The sequence below is a fragment of the Anolis carolinensis genome, chromosome 4 (genome assembly GCF_035594765.1).
Source record: "Anolis carolinensis isolate JA03-04 chromosome 4, rAnoCar3.1.pri, whole genome shotgun sequence".
Lineage (NCBI taxonomy): Eukaryota > Metazoa > Chordata > Lepidosauria > Squamata > Dactyloidae > Anolis > Anolis carolinensis.
In genome coordinates, this window is record NC_085844.1 from 133,192,694 (window position 1) to 133,209,171 (window position 16,478).

The following is a 16,478-nucleotide window of genomic DNA, read 5'->3' on the forward strand; positions in this document are numbered from 1 at the left end:
CCTTGGTCTAAACACCTCCAACAAAGGAAAGTGCATCACCTTCTGAGGCTGAACAGCTTTTATAGTAGAAAGTTCTTCCAAATGTTTAGTCAGAATCCCCTTTCCTTTAATTTTGATCTATTGATTTTGTCTTAAAGAACTGGGTATGTTTAGCCTGCAGAAGATAAGGTTGAGAGGAGATATGATAACCATGCATAAATATATGAAAGGGTGTCATTAGAAGAGGGAGCAGGCTTGTTTTCTGCTTCCTTAGAAACCAGGACTAGGAGCAATGGGTTCAAATTACAGGAAAGGAGATTCCACCTGAGCATTAGGAACTTCCTGATTGTATGAGCTGTTCAGCAGTGGAACTCCCTGCCTTGGAGTGTGGTAGAAGCTTCTTCCTTGGAAACTTTTAAACAAAGGCTGGATGGCCATCTGTCAGGGATACTTTGATTGTGCTTTTCCTGCATGGCAGGGGAAAACCTTTATCTTTACTTGATGGGACCACTTAGAGCCTTCCTCAAGCAAGTAAAGACCTTTCTCTGCCAGCAGGCATTTGGAGAAGGATAAGGGGCATGCTTGGTAGGGAGGTTTTGGGTGGCATTTGGCGCCAAGTATGTCATTCATTATATTTTAATTGTATTTTAACCTAACCCACACAGTACTATTAAATTGATTTTTTTTATTTTTTGTATTTGCTTAATTTTAAATGGGGACCAAAGTATGTGGTTGTTAGCCACCTTGAGGCCAAAAAATCTCGGGATCTCAGGTTGAGAACTACTGCTTTAAAAAATATGCCCATGTCTGGTCCATTCTACTCCTAGCTGAACTGGAATACAGCAATCCTCACTCGATGGCACACATTAGGAAAGGGATTTTGGTCTTCCTCACAGAGGGTCTGGGGATACTGAGAGACCTTTGTAATCAGTGGGTAGCTTTCATGTGGGAGGTGGTTTAGCTTCTCAACACTGGAGCAACATAGTTTCATCTTTCTGTTGTTGTTGTTGTGCCATGAATTAGTTTTTCAATGCCAGGGCAACACAGTTACATTTACTGTATACAGTCTTACAATTACAAAAAACCCTTTGAAGACAGTCTTAAGGGTAATGTGGCCCTTGGTGAGCATGAGTTTGATACTCCTGACTTAGGCTCCATTTACACCATAACATAATGCAGTTTCAAAATGCAGGTTAACTGCATTAAATTGGATTACAGTATATGAGTCTACACTGCCTTAAGGTGATGGCCTGACTTCAATACAGTAATGGCAACTGCCAGAACTATTGCTGGACCCTAGAATCTCTTTTAAATGATCATTATGTTCATGAGGTTATGCAGGTAGAAAAATTAGTGGGACCAGTTTGTATTCTTGATCAAAAGAGCATGAAGACTCTTCCCTTATCCAGCATTCCTAATAGTTGAATGCAAATAAAACCAAGCTAAATCTAAAACATAAAAATGCAATACTTACAGACCTTTCCAAAAGTATAAATATTTTATTTCCAGCCCCTTGCTCCTCCGCTTCCTTTTCTGCAACTTTCCCACCAGCCTGTGTTGCTGAGAATCCTTTCTGCATTTTAGCCCCCCCCCCCCCCCAATGTTCTCCAGGCTGTTGGAATTGGGTATTTGAAATCCCTGTTCAACACTCTGAATGCATTACAACATGGCACACTCCAAGGAATGCAAAAAATACTATTGTGAAGATGGAGAACATCCTGCTTGTTTCCATTTCCAAAGAAAGTTATTATGTATGCATGCCAGGAAGCAGGACCCCTGGACCGAATGGGATTTCCTTCTAAGTAAACATTCTTAGGGTTGCACTGCCAAATCACAAATCATTACATAAAGTAAATCAAATCATTGTAAAGCAGGATATTTGATTTCTGCTTAAGTGAGGGTTTGCTTGCCACCTTTACTTTCAAGTATAGAGATCAGAGCCCCCCCCCCCCCAATTGAGGAAATAAAATTGAAGAGACGGAGCCCTATATGCTGCTTTGAATGTTTCTTTGGCCATCTTTCCTAGCCTGACATTGAGAAGACAGGTTTCTTCATTGTGAAGTAAAACAATGATGACAAAAAGTATAATAATCTGCTATAAATACCACTAGATGTATATGTTGCTGGAATAATGGCATTCTTTCTATTATTACCAATAGTACCCCTATGGGAAATTGCTTGAATTCAGATAAAGAAAATAAAATACTTATTTTTATTGCTTAATTTAAAAACTTCATTACACAGGCAATGCATACAATATTCTGTCATGTGTGCTTCCATGTGAAGAACTGAACTATGATCCAGAAACCCATGTGAGTACATGCACTCTCTATACACATAGATGCATGCAGATCTACAGTCTATATTCATTATATATACATACAGTAAATAACTGTATGTATATATAAAAACACGAAGACATGTGCTGCATCTTATATCTTCTTACACTCTTTCCTATATAACATTGGTTTTATTCTGAAAATAAATAGGGAAAAGATGAAAAAATCCCTTGTGCAATCCTTTTGAGGAATTAAGATGGAATAAAAATGTATTTCAGACGAATATTAATGTGTGGATACTTGGCATATTAGTTTTCATCCCCTGCTTATAATTTCTTGTTTACAATTATTCATTTAATTACAGCATACCCACTAGACTTCCCCAGTGTTTTGAGAGAGAGCTGGTAAAATCTGAATGTGTACATAGCAGTAGAAGTAGGAAATTGACTTGCCAGCTTCCTTTCTTGGTACTCTAAATACACCATCATGATAATTATCCTGGGACAGGAGTTTCCCCATTGCCATTTTGCCAAGCTCTAGGGGTAGAAGTAAAATGCTGGGAATAGCTGAATAAACTGAGTTATGTGAACAAACCTCATATAAGCTACATTTCTTTGGGATCACTCAGTAGTTTGTCAGTTTGTGTTTTTTTAAATTAAGTTGCCTAGTCTATTCAAGTCAAAGAGATCTTCTTGTCAGGTAAACTGAATGTGCTCAATGTAGTTCTACTGTCAGAGTTGACAGTGGGTGGAGGAATAGCAGAAACTGTCAGTTGAGACAAATAGAAGGTAATTTTGAGAGCAGATGGAGCCACTCTACCACACAGATCATTTATGAGGAGAGGAACAGAAATCAAAAAAGTATGCTAGTATCATGTACAGGCAAATGAACCTTTCTGAATAGATGGAAGCTTATCTATAAATTCGTACATTCGTACCCAGTGGAAGACCTCCTTTCTGCGTGTGCACTGGTGTATATACGTGGATACCTGTGTTTTTACAATACTGTAATTTTCTTTTCTAAAATGTGAGAAATTCAGTGGAAAAAATCTTCTGCTGTAAGATTTTTAAGGCATTCTAGGTTTTTTTAAAGCTCCAGTATGCTGATACTCTAATGCAGGGGTCCCCAAACTAAGGCCCGGGGGCCGGATGCGGCCCTCCAAGGTCATTTACCTGGCCCCCACCCTCAGTTTTAGAATATAATATTTTTTGTACTAGTTTTAATAATATAATATATTGTATATACATATAATATTGATAATACTATGTTATACAATATAATACTAATAATAATACCATATAATAATATTAATTATATGTTATATATTACATAACATATAATACTATAGTGGTATAGTTCAATATAGAATTATATAATGCTAATATTGTGCTATGCTAATAATATAATATATTGTATGTACATATAGCTGCTCTGAGTCCCCTTCAGGGTGAGAAGGGTGGGATATAAATGTAGTAAATAAATGCAGTAAATAAATAATTTTAGACAGGCTCGGCCAAAGTCTGAAATGACTTGAAGTCACACAACAACAACAATCCTAATTAACTTGACTATTTCATTGGCCAGAAGCAGGCCCACACTTTCCATTGAAATCCTGATAGGTTTATGTTGGTTAAAATTATTTTCATTTTTAAATATTGTATTGTTCTTTCGTTGTTGTTTCACTACAAATAAGACATGTTCAGCATGCATAGGAATTTGTATATTTTTTTTCAAATGATAATTTGGCCCCACAACAGTCTGAAGGATTGTGGACCGGCCCTCTGCTTCAAAAGTTTGAGGACCCCTGCTCTAATGAATGTATTCTATTATCAGCAGTAATGTTGTGTAATGTCACAAATTAGGATCGTGTCCATCTTATTCTCCATGAATCCACACATTTCCCTTTTCTTATCCTCTATAAATCCATATATTTCCCTTTCTAATCTAAATTCAATGAGGTAAGATCCAGGATCAGCAAAGATGTACCATATCAACCTGGTCCTATTTTGCCATATGATGGATCTGAACCTTTCTGTTTTGCTAGAAGGCCAGCACCACCCACTCCCTAGATAAGCTGAACCATAATGGCTGGCAAGATGGGTTAATATGGTGGAAGATAGCTGCTTTGGGTCTCAGAGAGAAAAATCGGATACAAATATAATACTCCCACGAATTGCCTAAAGCTTTCTGCTTGTAGCTGTGCTTCTAGCACTAATTGACTGATTGAATGACAAAGCAAATAATCTGTTTAATGGATTTTTAGGAGACATCAAGAAACAGAGGACCTTAATAGTGTACAATGTACTGACTTTGAACATGACTGGATTGGTTAATTATTACACTGAACCTCCAAGTCAGTGGCTTTTCCCTAATAAAAAGCATTACATCTTAGATCTTAGTCTACCACCTTTATTTCTGTTGTGAGTACACAACCTTGACATAGTCTGAAGCAAAGAAGAACCTTCTTTATTTCAACTGAAGGACCTTATCATGCAAACTGTTTTATTCTCAACAGGTACAGCAAGCTCAAGAGCAGTTGTCTTAAGGCAGGTATCCCAAGCCAGTAATGAATAAAAATGTATGTTATTAATTATGTTGATATTCCAGATATTCAAAAAAAGAAATCCTGCCTTCTCATGTCATTTCAATCTAATCTAATCACAACAACATCTAAAAATCCCCTCTGTTTTGAGGAAGCATTGAAGGATGAGAAGAGAGGCCTTCTCTTGCTCTTGAGCCCATCTAGCAACTACTGGTATAACCAACAAAAAGATATGGATCAAATCCCAGCAGGCTTCCTGTACCAATACAGTAAAGCTCAGATAGTTCAAAAACCCAAACAACATGGGGCATGTTTGCTGACCCTGTTAACTCCATCCTCCCAATCTGGATTAAAACCCAAAAAGACCAAGGAAAATATGAGTTTATGGGGAGCAAATTACAAAACAGCACAATTTTTAACACTGCATAACATCATTCCAGACCAGTGGTTCTCAACCTGAGGTCCCCAGATGTTTTTGGCCTACAACTCCCAGATATCCCAGCCAGTTTACCAGCTGTTGGGATTTCTGGGAGTTGAAGATGGACCACATCTATTAAAATATCAGATTTCAGTTTTCTGCTTTATGGAGTTTGATCCAATATGAAACAGCCTTCACTTCGGTCCTAACCTGCATATTTTCTCAGTTCACTAAGTAATGCATTTTAAATGCTGTAAAGTACTGGATGACATCCAACATTTGCCACTGGTAAGGGGCAGGATCTGAACTAGATGAATGAATAGTCTAACTTGGTATGACAGGTTTTAAATATTAAAAACGATAATACACTGTTTTTCTAGATGCTTGATTTTAATGAGAAATGTGATCCAATACTTGTACCATAACAAAGGTTGAAAGTTGCCATTGTTAGTTAAATTTGTCCTCAATTGACCAACAAATCAATCAACTGAAAGAGCAGCGGACAAATGTAAATCTAATACTACTGCTGTACTATGCGTGATACTGCATGCTTGCTCAAAATATTTCATATTTTATTATTAGGTTTTACATCTGGGAAAATGTGCAGACAAATAGCTAAATAAATTAGTGTAATATTTTTGGTCTGTTAACATGTTTTTCAAATACACAGGATAGTTTTTTGGAAATTTAACTACATATATCTGTCTCCACACACAACCCCTCTCCAAAAAAACCTCACAACCTCTCTCACCACTACATAAAATTATTTCCCAAACAAACCAGCCAGTCTGAGATATATCTTTGCTTCCCAAAGAACAAGGCTAAGAGTCCTATTCAGTTCCAGCCACTAAGTCTTCTAACAGTCTTGCTTCCTTTTGAGCCCTCCTCCATGGCCTCAAGACAAAGAACATTCCTTTCTCAAAGGATCTTTAAGCATCATCCTGTTTATGTTTAAACAGACCACTACCAGTTTGTAGTCTGCCTCATAACCTTCAAATTGCAACCACACTAGACTTGCTTCCTGAAAATAGTGGGTCCCCCTTTTTAAATTACAGCACAGAATCTCCCTCCCATCCTGTTTACCTGCCTCGTATATGTCCAGTCTCTCTCCCATCCCCATGATTCTTGCTGCTTTAAATTATTTCATTATCAAATGCATTGTTTAACATGATACTACAACATGCTTTCATTTTGTGCCATGATGAAACAAAATCAGCTGAGTCTGTTCACCATAAGGCAGGGTAATAGTAATAATAATAATAATAATAATAATAATAATAATAATAATAATAATATAAAAAAACTTTATTTGTATTCCACCCTATTTCCCAAAAGGGACTCAGGGCGGATTCCAACAGGAAAGCTACAGCAGAACGAGAGACATGTGTAAATTATGGGAAACAATCTATAAGGAAACTATTTAGAAAGGATCTTGCACAGCAAAATGTCCTGGTGAATTTCCTTGTAAGTGGGGAATGGGATGCAATTTGGGTTTTCCACTGCAGACAACAAAATGAGACACTTTTGTTTACCAAACCTCTTCAGCATTTCCCTTTCTCCTAGCAGACACAGCTTCTCCTAGAAATCATGGGAGTTTACACTGAGTTTGGATCCTCAATTTCTCTACAACTATCCAAGGTACTAGTCACATCCAATTAAAGTCAGCACTTCAATGCAAACCATTGATCTGTGAGTCATTTGTCATGTCCTACATCTGTAAACAGAGTGGGAAAAGCCACATAGATGGTCAGTGATGTACATTCAGCAGCAGAACTGATTTCATCCACTCTCTAACCCTCATTAATGTTACATTCATGACTGCCACACTCAAAGCTGTCATTTGTAAAAAATAAAAACAACAAACGCCTCAGAGCTTCACCAGGGACATTCTAGGAAAGGCTTCTCCTTCTGCCTGTCCAGTACTTCCTCCTCCCATATACCTCAAGCTGTGCCTGCAGCAATTGCATCTAGACATTTTATTCTGCCTCCTGGTCCATTTTGCCTGGCAACAGTCAGATCCGGTTCTTTTTCTTTCTCAGGATTTGCTAGCTCCCAGGTAATTTTTCATGACCCGGCCATTTCGCATTTTGTTTCTGCACACACTGCTTTTGTGGTACCTGAAAAAAGCCTCCGACAAAGAACCACACAGACACACACATTTACACCACAGCCAAGGAGGTGTTGGAAAGCAGATAGCAACACTCATACCTCTCTTTACCCGTTTCCAAATCCCTATCTTTGGGCTTACAATACTGTTCTCAGCTTCTCACTTTCCCAGAAAGGAGCCTCAGTTGGCCTAAGGGATAAAAGCCTTGTGACTTGAAGGTTGGATAGCTGACCTGAAGGTTGCCAGGTTCGAATCCCACCTGGGGAGAGCGCGGATGAGCTCCCTCTACCAGCTCCAGCTCCATGCGGGGACATGAGAGAAGCCTCCCACAAGGATGGTAAAACATCAAAACATCCGGGCATCCCCTGGGCAACATCCTTGCAGACGGCCAATTCTCTCACTCCAGAAACAACTCCGGTTGCTCCTGACACGAAAAAAAAAACTTTCCCAGAAGTGATAAGATCCTAGAGATACTATTCTATATATCACCAGGATTATTTACTGTGTCTACACCCTGAAATGGCTGAAAGCTCCACAGTTAATATATGGTGAGCCAAGTCACAAAGGAGTTTCAATATTTAACAACTCCTTTACATTTTTGCTTTTAATTTACATTACCGTACCATGGCCCTTGAATGATCAGAAACATAATCTTGAAACTGTTGGGCATGCAATCCATGTGACTTTTAAACTTATATCTGACTAAAGACAGATCTCTGCTCAGCTCTACCTGGCTATAAAGAACTATAATGTCCACAAAATGTCCCAATTATTATGTTACTAAAGAAAATCACTCCATTTTAAGATTACACTTCTTACCAGATGCATATTTTGGTTCCAAGTCCCACTGAACAAAGTGGGATTACAACCCAATCTCAGATGTGTTTACATAGAAGGATCCAGAACTTTTGAAAAGCTATGCTTGGTAGCAATATGTCAACCGTGTGTATATTCAAAGAAAAAATATGATGGCAATAAGTTCGAATATATACTTATTTAGGGAATTCATTTCTTCAGGAAAAATAGGAATGTAAAATTAGAATGCAGAACAAATGAGGTCTGACCTGCTTTTAAAATATAGAAGAGGAAGTCTGAGTTGCAACAAAACCAACCCCCCCCCCTTCCCCCAAAAAAGGTAAAATCCAATGCAAGGTCCAACTGGAGATCTTTATTTCCAAGGGTACTTGATTTCAAACTATATCTTGGTATGTAATTGTTAATGTCTATAGTAAGCCACAGAGGAAATACAAATGGGCAATGAAACAGCAGTGGACAACTGGAGGTGTGGCCGAAGTGGAACAGATAACTAGGCAATGTGAAACTGATTTAAGAATCAATAAAATGGATGGAATTTCTCCAGTAACAAAGTGTTCAATAATAGGGTAACATTTGGCAACATGTATCAGCAAAAAGTGCTTTGTAATTAATCTTTTTTACAAATAGTTTAATGGCAAGAATCCCAGTGAATCCAGAGTGCCTCTCGCAAATGTTTGAAAAACAGAAAGAAATAAGAAAAATCCTCTAATCAGTCACCCACAAAACCCACTCACACAACTGTGTTGCGCAACTGCCTTTCAAAAATGAAATAAAACAAAATTGCTACTAGAGGCTAACAACTACTAAAATGTGAAAACAAACGTCTCACATTAAAATTGGAAGGAGAAATATACAATTGTCATTATTCATCATTCCATCCACTTTGCAAACTGACACCCTGTCAAAGGTAAGGCGACTGAGGCTAGCGGCAGATCCTGACCAGGGATCATTCCAATGAGGCTGCCCCAAGAGTACTTCTGGGTGAAATGTAACCCATGTTGATCAGTAGAACGAAGCTGCCATTTTGCATTTCCCATTTTGCAGCCCAGTATCTGATTAATGGATTGTTAGCAGGATTAGCAACGACAAGTGCAGGAGCCATCTATTTTGAACCCCAACAATTGTGCATCTGGAAGGCATCAGGTTATCTCCTCCATGGCAGGTTGTGTTCCACGCATGGCTTCTGCTGTACGTATGCCCTTAAGATTTTCATATGGCACAGAAGAATGCACATATCCCTGTATTATATGTGTACGCAAGTTCAAATTTCCAAGGCTCTGCCTCGTTTTGGCAGATGAGATTATTCATGACCGTGATGAAGATTCTATTGCCTCACTACAGTACATTTCCTATTCCCACTGTGCGGTCTTACAAGGGGTATATAGAGAGACTATTTTGAAATAAGTTAAACCTCAAGTGATGTAGCTCAACAATTTTACAATGTCATTCCAAATACACCCTTTCTGTAGTGCATCTACACCAGTGTCGTTCTCAGGAGCTGCAGGTGTGGAACGATGCGGAACAATATGCTTTGCCTTTCGTGTAACATGATGTGTATAACAGAGGCCCCATCTACACTGCCATATAAAAATCCAGATTATCTGCTTTGAAGGAACCACAGTGGCGGAATGGGTTAAACTCTTGTGCTGGCAGGACTACTGATCGACAGGACAGCAAATCGAATCCAGGGAGTGGGGTGAGCTCCCATCTGTCAGCTCTCGCTCCCATGCAGGGACAGGAGAGAAGCCTCCCATAGGATGGTAAAATATCAAACTTCCGGGCATTTTCTGTGCAATATTCTTGTAGATGACCAATTCTCTCACATTAGAAGCGACTTGCAGTTTCTCAAGTTGCTCCTAACAGACACACATAAAATCTGCTTTGAACTGGATTATTTGAGTCTATGCTACCATATAACTCAGTTCAAAGCATACAATCTGGATTTTATATGGCAGTGTAGAAGGCGCCAAACCCAACATTTCTCCCAAGGCCCGGCCTCAGAGTCCTTGGATCCTTTAAAGCTTGAGCTAACTGAGGCCTTTAAAAAATATTGATGAAGCTATGTCTGAATGTAGTTTTGTAACAAATCTCCCCCTCTTCCCTCCTTTCTTAGCAAGCTAATTCTCCGATTCATGTAAAGCTCAAAACGTTGATGAGCTCAAAAAAGGACCCGTTTTAAAGACCTGTTTACTCAAATTCTTCTTTAGCATCATTCTGCCTATGGGGAGGGGCACAGGTTACACATCGTATGCTATTTTGGATGCATGTATGACAACGGAATCGCCTTAAAGGTGCCACAGACAACAGTGTGAGACATACATTACGGATCTCTTTGGGATCAGCAACATGCATAAACGTAGACCCATTTGAAGGCACTAGAGGACAAATGCTGTAGATCCACTGGAAATAAACTTGTGCCTAGTCTCCAGGAAACATTCCCAAAAAAAATCTAGCCATCAATGCAAACACTCTGAAGGATTAAGAGCCTGAAATGGGGACTGGAGAAAGAAACATAATTGGGCGTATTGTGCACAATCAATGCCTTAAAAGAACAGGCACTGAAATTAGATCGCGGTGGCGGAGAACTGTTTGGTTTTCAAAACGTTACAACACAGAAGAGATTTTTTACTAGCAGTCTTATTGTCAAATGAAGACAGATACTGAAAACAGTCACAAATGGGCAGAGAGAATGCCAACATCCCCATTGAAGGCACACAACCTGGGTACAAGAGGCTTGGCACTGCCCCGCCCCTGCTTCCCTTAAGCCTTCCCTTTAAACGACCTCAACCTGAAGGAGGAGGAGGCCGGTTGAGGAGGGAACTGCAACAAGTGGAGAGAAAGGAGCAAACAAGGGAAGTGGAGGCAAAACGTCAGGAGAAACAGTAACTGAAATCCACAACATGAAAATGAACACAATCTGGCTACCAGTATTTTAAAAACTCTAAAATCAGGACACTAAATAAAGAACAACACTCAGAAAATAGGGGAATTCAGACAGGAAACAATCAGGGCCAGCTAATCACCTCCCAACAAAGGATTCCCCCAGGCAGGAAGCACCAGGCTTTGAAACTGCAAGACTATTCAATATTAATCAAAGTGGCAAATTGCAACATTCAAACAGACAATATTTCTTTCTCCCACCCTTGACTTTCCACAGATATATAAACCCCACTTGCCTAGTCTCCAACAGACCTCACAACCTCGGAGGATGCCTGTCATAGGTGTGGGCGAAGCGTTAGGAGAGAATGCTTTTGGAACATGGCCATACACCTCACAACCTCCGAGGTGTGGGCGAAAAGTCGGGCGAGAATGCTTCTGGAACATGGCCATGACAGCAACCCAGTGATTCTGGCCATGAAAGCCTTCGACAACACATTGAACAGCTTGGAAACCAAACAACACCCCGGAGCAACTCTGTCTGTAGCCGGCAAGGAAAGCGTCACATTTCTTTCCCCTCACACATCCTCCATCCAGGTCTCTTCCCCGAGATGCCTTTCCTTAAGGAGGTTCATCCACCACCGCCTTTATCGGAGGCTCTCTCCCATCGATATATGTACACTTGGAGGGCCATCATACTCGGACAACGAGGGATTGCCTAAGTAAGTAATGTACCCATCTATAATATCCATTCGATGCCCATGTAGGTCTCACAGCAAAGCGCGAATCCGAACCAAACAGAAGAGCGGAACATAGCGCTACATAGGGAACATAGGCAGAGAGAGAGAGAGAGCATCCAACCTGCGCGGCCATGATTCTAACCCCCTGCTTTCCTCCCGGAGAGGCTGACTCCCCGGTGGCGCAATGTGTTAAACCCTTGTGTCGACAAGACTGTTGACTGAGAGGTCGGCGGCTCGAATCCGGGGAGAGACGAAAAAAAATCCTGAGAGGCATCTATCTCAAGGCCTCCCTCCCTTTGGCACACCTCGCCTCGGACGATCCCGGCGCCTATGAGCCCGGCTCGGGATCCGTCCGTCGCAAAGGCGACTCTCTCGCTCTCCATCTCTCTCTGTCTCCATCTCCACTATCATCTAAACTGGATGATATGGCAATGTAGACTCGTATCATCCCCTTCCAAGGAGATCTGGTGGAGAATCTGGATGATATATATGGCAGGGTGGAAGAGGCCTCGCGGAGATGCCAATCATTCCGCGAGAGGCTCGGAACGCAAACAAACGGGCGTCGCCAACCCCCCCCCCCCCCTACACACACACACGCACACATATAGACACGCAATTCACGCTGACACCCCCCGCTCCCCTAGGAAGTGACAAATAATGTGTTGTCGAAGGCTTCCATGGCCGGAATCACTGGCTTGCTATGAGTTTTCCGGGATGTATGGTTATGTTCCAGAAGCATTCTCTCCTGACGTTTCGCCCGCATCTATGGCAGGCATCCTGAGAGATTGTGAAGTCTGTTGAAAAACTAGGCAAGTGGGTTGTATGTTTTCCGGGTTGTATGGCCATGTTCTAGAAGTATTCTCTCCTGACGTTTCGCCCACATCTATGGCAGGCACAACCTCTGAGGATGCCTGCCATAGATGTGGGCGAAACGTCAGGAGAGAATACTTCTAGAACATGGCCATACAACCCGGAAAACATACAACAACCCTGTGATGCCGGCCGTGAAAGCCTTCGACAACACAGGCAAGTGGGGTTTATATATCCATGGAATGTCAAGGGTGGGAGAAAGAAGTCTTGTCTGTTTGAAGCAAGTGTGAATGCTGCAATTTCCCAAATTGATTATTGATGTATTTAATTTATTTCCATTATTTATTTATACTAATAGATTGATTAGCATTGAATAGCCTTGCAGTGTCAAAGCCTGGCTGCTTCCTGCCTTGGGGAACCCGTTGTTGGGAGGTGATTAGCTGGCCCCCATGGTTTCTATTATTTATTTATACTAATAGATGGATTAGCATTGAATAGCCTTGCAGTGTCAAAGCCTGGCTGCTTCCTGCCTTGGGGAACCCGTTGTTGGGGAGGTGATTAGCTGCCCCCCATGGTTTCCTGTCTAGAATTCCTCTGTTTTCTGAGTGTTGTTCTTTAACCAACAGGCGGGAAGCAGCCAGGTTTTGAAGCTGCAAGGCTGTTCAGTGCTAACCAACGCAACATTCACACTTGCTTCAAACGGACAAAGATTTATATCTGCCACCCTGGACATTCCACAGATATACACATGCATACATCACTTGCCTAGTGTCCCCGCAGACCTCACAACCTCTGAGGATGCCTAGGGGAAACGTCAGGAGAGAATGCTTCTGGAATGTGGCCAGCCAGCCCGGAAAACTCACAGCAAGCCAGTGATCCCGGCCATGAAAGCCTTCGACAACACATCGAACAGCCTAACAGCTAGGAACCCAATGCCGCCCTATTCTATTCTGTGTTTGGGAGATATTATTTGGGTGGGGGGGTATTTTGGATGTCAGTGAAGCGCGGCGCCCAACAAGTGGCAAGAGGGGCGAGCAGCATTAAAGGGAGTGGGAGACGATATGCATCGCGGGGGTCGGTATCATCTCCTGTTCCTCCTTTGAGGAGGAACGCCCTCCCCAAAATCCTGCGCATCGGGGAGGGGGAAAGACCGGGACGCTGTGTGTGTGTGGATGTATGTATGTATGTATGTCGAAAGGGTGCGGGGGAAACGGCTGGGAGATGGCTCGCATCTGGGCTCTAGCGCTTCCCTCCTCAACCTGCTCCCGATCTCGCATTCCGGCACACATCGCTTCCCCCCCGTTCCATCCTGCTATCCCCATTGCTTACTGAGAAGGATCCGAGGAAGGCTGCGTGTCCGAGCCCGGCGAGTCGCGAGGAAGGCGAGGAGGAGATGCCAAAGGGAAGCGCAGCCCAGGGACGGCACAATCCCTCCCTCCCTCCCTTCCTTCTCGGACCTCCTCGAGCGCCTGCTGCAGAGCCAGCGACGCAGAGAGAGCGAGCGAGAAAGATACACGCGCTGAGAGAACCCTTTTGGCTCCTCTCCGGCTACATCCCGAGTCCACAATGCCCCCGACCGCCCAAATATCCCACCTTTTCAGCATCCACTTGCCTCCACGGAGTCCGCGACAGAAAGAGTGTGAGTGGAAAAAGAAAAAAAAGGGGGGGAAATGGCCGCCCCCGCTGCTGCGGTCCGGCTCTGCTTTCGTCGGCTGGCAGAGAGAGAAGTGGCGGAGGAGCCGCGAGGGCGGGCGCGCGCGCGCTGGGCACCCACTGGCAAAGGGAGCGCGAGAGCAAAGGAGGAGGGAGGAGGGGGAAAGGGGGAGGAGCCTCGCGCGCGCCGCTCCTGACGCTCTGCTTACTAGTGCCCACTATTTCTCCCTCCGCCCCTCCTCTCTCTCTCTCTTCCACCACCTCGAGGCGGTCCAGCACTGCCGCTAGGGGCACGCGAGGCCTGCTGCTCCCAAACGGCGATGACGCCTTCGCGAGGGAGAGAGAGCGAGAGAGAGAGAGTAGCAGAAGGGAGGGAAAACGAGGCACCCAAACCTTCTCCGGGATCCTTCCGAGGCGTGACGCGCTGACTGACCTTGCCCAACCCCGCCTCGGGCTCGCGCTGCACCTGCTCGAGGGGGAGAATGAGAAGAGCGCACCAAACGGCTTCGCTTCCCCCGCGCGCGACCCCGGGTCGGGGGCTTTCGTCCAATCCTGAGGAAAAGCAGGCAACGCGCGCCCACTGCCTCATAGAAAGCGTCGGGGTGGGTTCTGTCGCACATCCGGCCGGGTGCATATATATTATGTGTGTATGTATATATATAAACGTAACAGTTTAAATATATATATTGGAACATCCACTTGGAGGAGAGGTCTCTTACCTTTCCTTGCCTGTTGTCCCCGCGATGGCCACGCTGTCTCTTCCGAGGCCCTGGCTTGCCTTTCACCTCACCTGCGCGATCGACTGGGTAGGGCTACCTGTTGCCTGCCTGCCTGCCTTCTTCCTACCTTTCTTCCTTCCGGGAGGAGGGCCACTAGGGGCCAAATTGGCGCCGCGTCTCCTTTTCCTGTGTCCCCATCATCCTCCCGTTGGTGTAGCTTGGCGCCCCGCTGAGCCCTCCCAACCTGTTGCCCGGGACAGCCCCCTCCTCCTCCGCCGCCGCCTCCCCTTGGCGCCGCCCGCCTCCCATAACGCCGCGCGCCACCTAGAGGCCGCTTTGGCATTGCAACCGAGAAGGCTTGCCGTCGTGCCAAAGCGGGCTCCTTGTCTTCTATGTCAGGGAAAGGCTTGAATGCATTGGTTCTCAACCTTCCTAAAGCTGCGACTCCTTAATACAATTCCTCATTCTGTGGTGACCCCCCAACCATAACATTATTTTCGTTGCTACTTCATAACTGTATGAGTCGCGATGTAAATATCTGATATGCAGGAGGTATTTTCATTCACTGGACCAAGTTTGGCACAAATACCTGATATGCCCAAATTTGATTACTGGTGGGGTTGGGTGGGATTGATTTTGCCATTTTGGAGTTGTAGTTGCTGGGATTTATAGTTCTACTACAATCAAATAGCATTCTGAACTCCAGCAACAATGGAATTGAACCAAACTTGTCACACAGCACTCCCATGACCAACAGAAAATACTGGAAGGATTTGGTGGGCATTGACCTTGAGTTTTGGAGTTGTAGTTCACCTACATCCAGCTTTTGCCAAAGGGGTTCCTAGGACCATCAGAAATATGTGTTTTCTGATGGTCTTTGGCCATCCCTGTGGCATCCTCCTCGTGACCCCCTCAGGAATCCCGACCCCCAGGTTGAGAAACACTGGTTTAATGTGTTGTCGAAGGTTTTCATGGCCACAATCACTGGGTTGCTGTGAATCTTCCGGGCTGTATGGCCATATTCCCAAAGCATTTTCTCCTGATGTGTCACCTGCATCTATAGCAGACATTCTCAGAGGTTGTGAGATCTGTTGGAAACTAGGCAAGGGGTTTATATAGCGGTGGAAGGTCCAGGGTGGGAGGAAGAGCTCTTGTCTGCCTGAGGCAAGTGTGAATGGTGCAATTGGCCAGCTTGATTAGCATTAAATGGCCTTTCAGTTTCAAGATCTGGCTGTTTACTGCCTGGGGGAATCCTTTCTTGGGAGGCATTAGCTGGCCCTGATAGTTTTATGTCTGGAATTCCCCCGTTTTCTGAATGTTGCCCTTTATTTACTGCCCTGATTAATGTCTGGAATTTAATCAGGGCAGTAAATAAAGGGCAACACTCAGAAAACAGGGGAAATCCAGACATAAAACTATCAGAGCCAGCTAATGCCTCCCAAGAAAGGATTCCCCCAGAAATGTTGGACCACTCTAACAACCACCATGTCAGAGTACACAGAGAAGCCACTGGAATCCACAAGCATGTGGACACTTTC

At 43.5% G+C, this 16,478-nt stretch overlaps 1 protein-coding gene across 4 annotated transcripts in view; it reads right to left on the bottom strand.

Annotated features, from left to right (window-relative positions):
- Positions 1 to 15,195, bottom strand: part of pcdh1 (protocadherin 1) — a 151,349-nt gene extending 136,154 nt beyond the window's left edge. The window contains exon 1 of one of the 4 annotated variants that reach the window (XM_008108994.3): positions 14,941 to 15,195. The gene's annotated coding sequence lies outside the window, so the exon portion shown is untranslated. Of the gene's footprint in view, positions 1 to 13,897; positions 14,000 to 14,161; positions 14,352 to 14,940 lie in introns of those variants that run through there. The other 3 variants (XM_008108993.3, XM_008108996.3, XM_008108997.2) reach the window with 3 other exon arrangements.
- Positions 15,196 to 16,478: the final 1,283 nt, after the last annotated feature.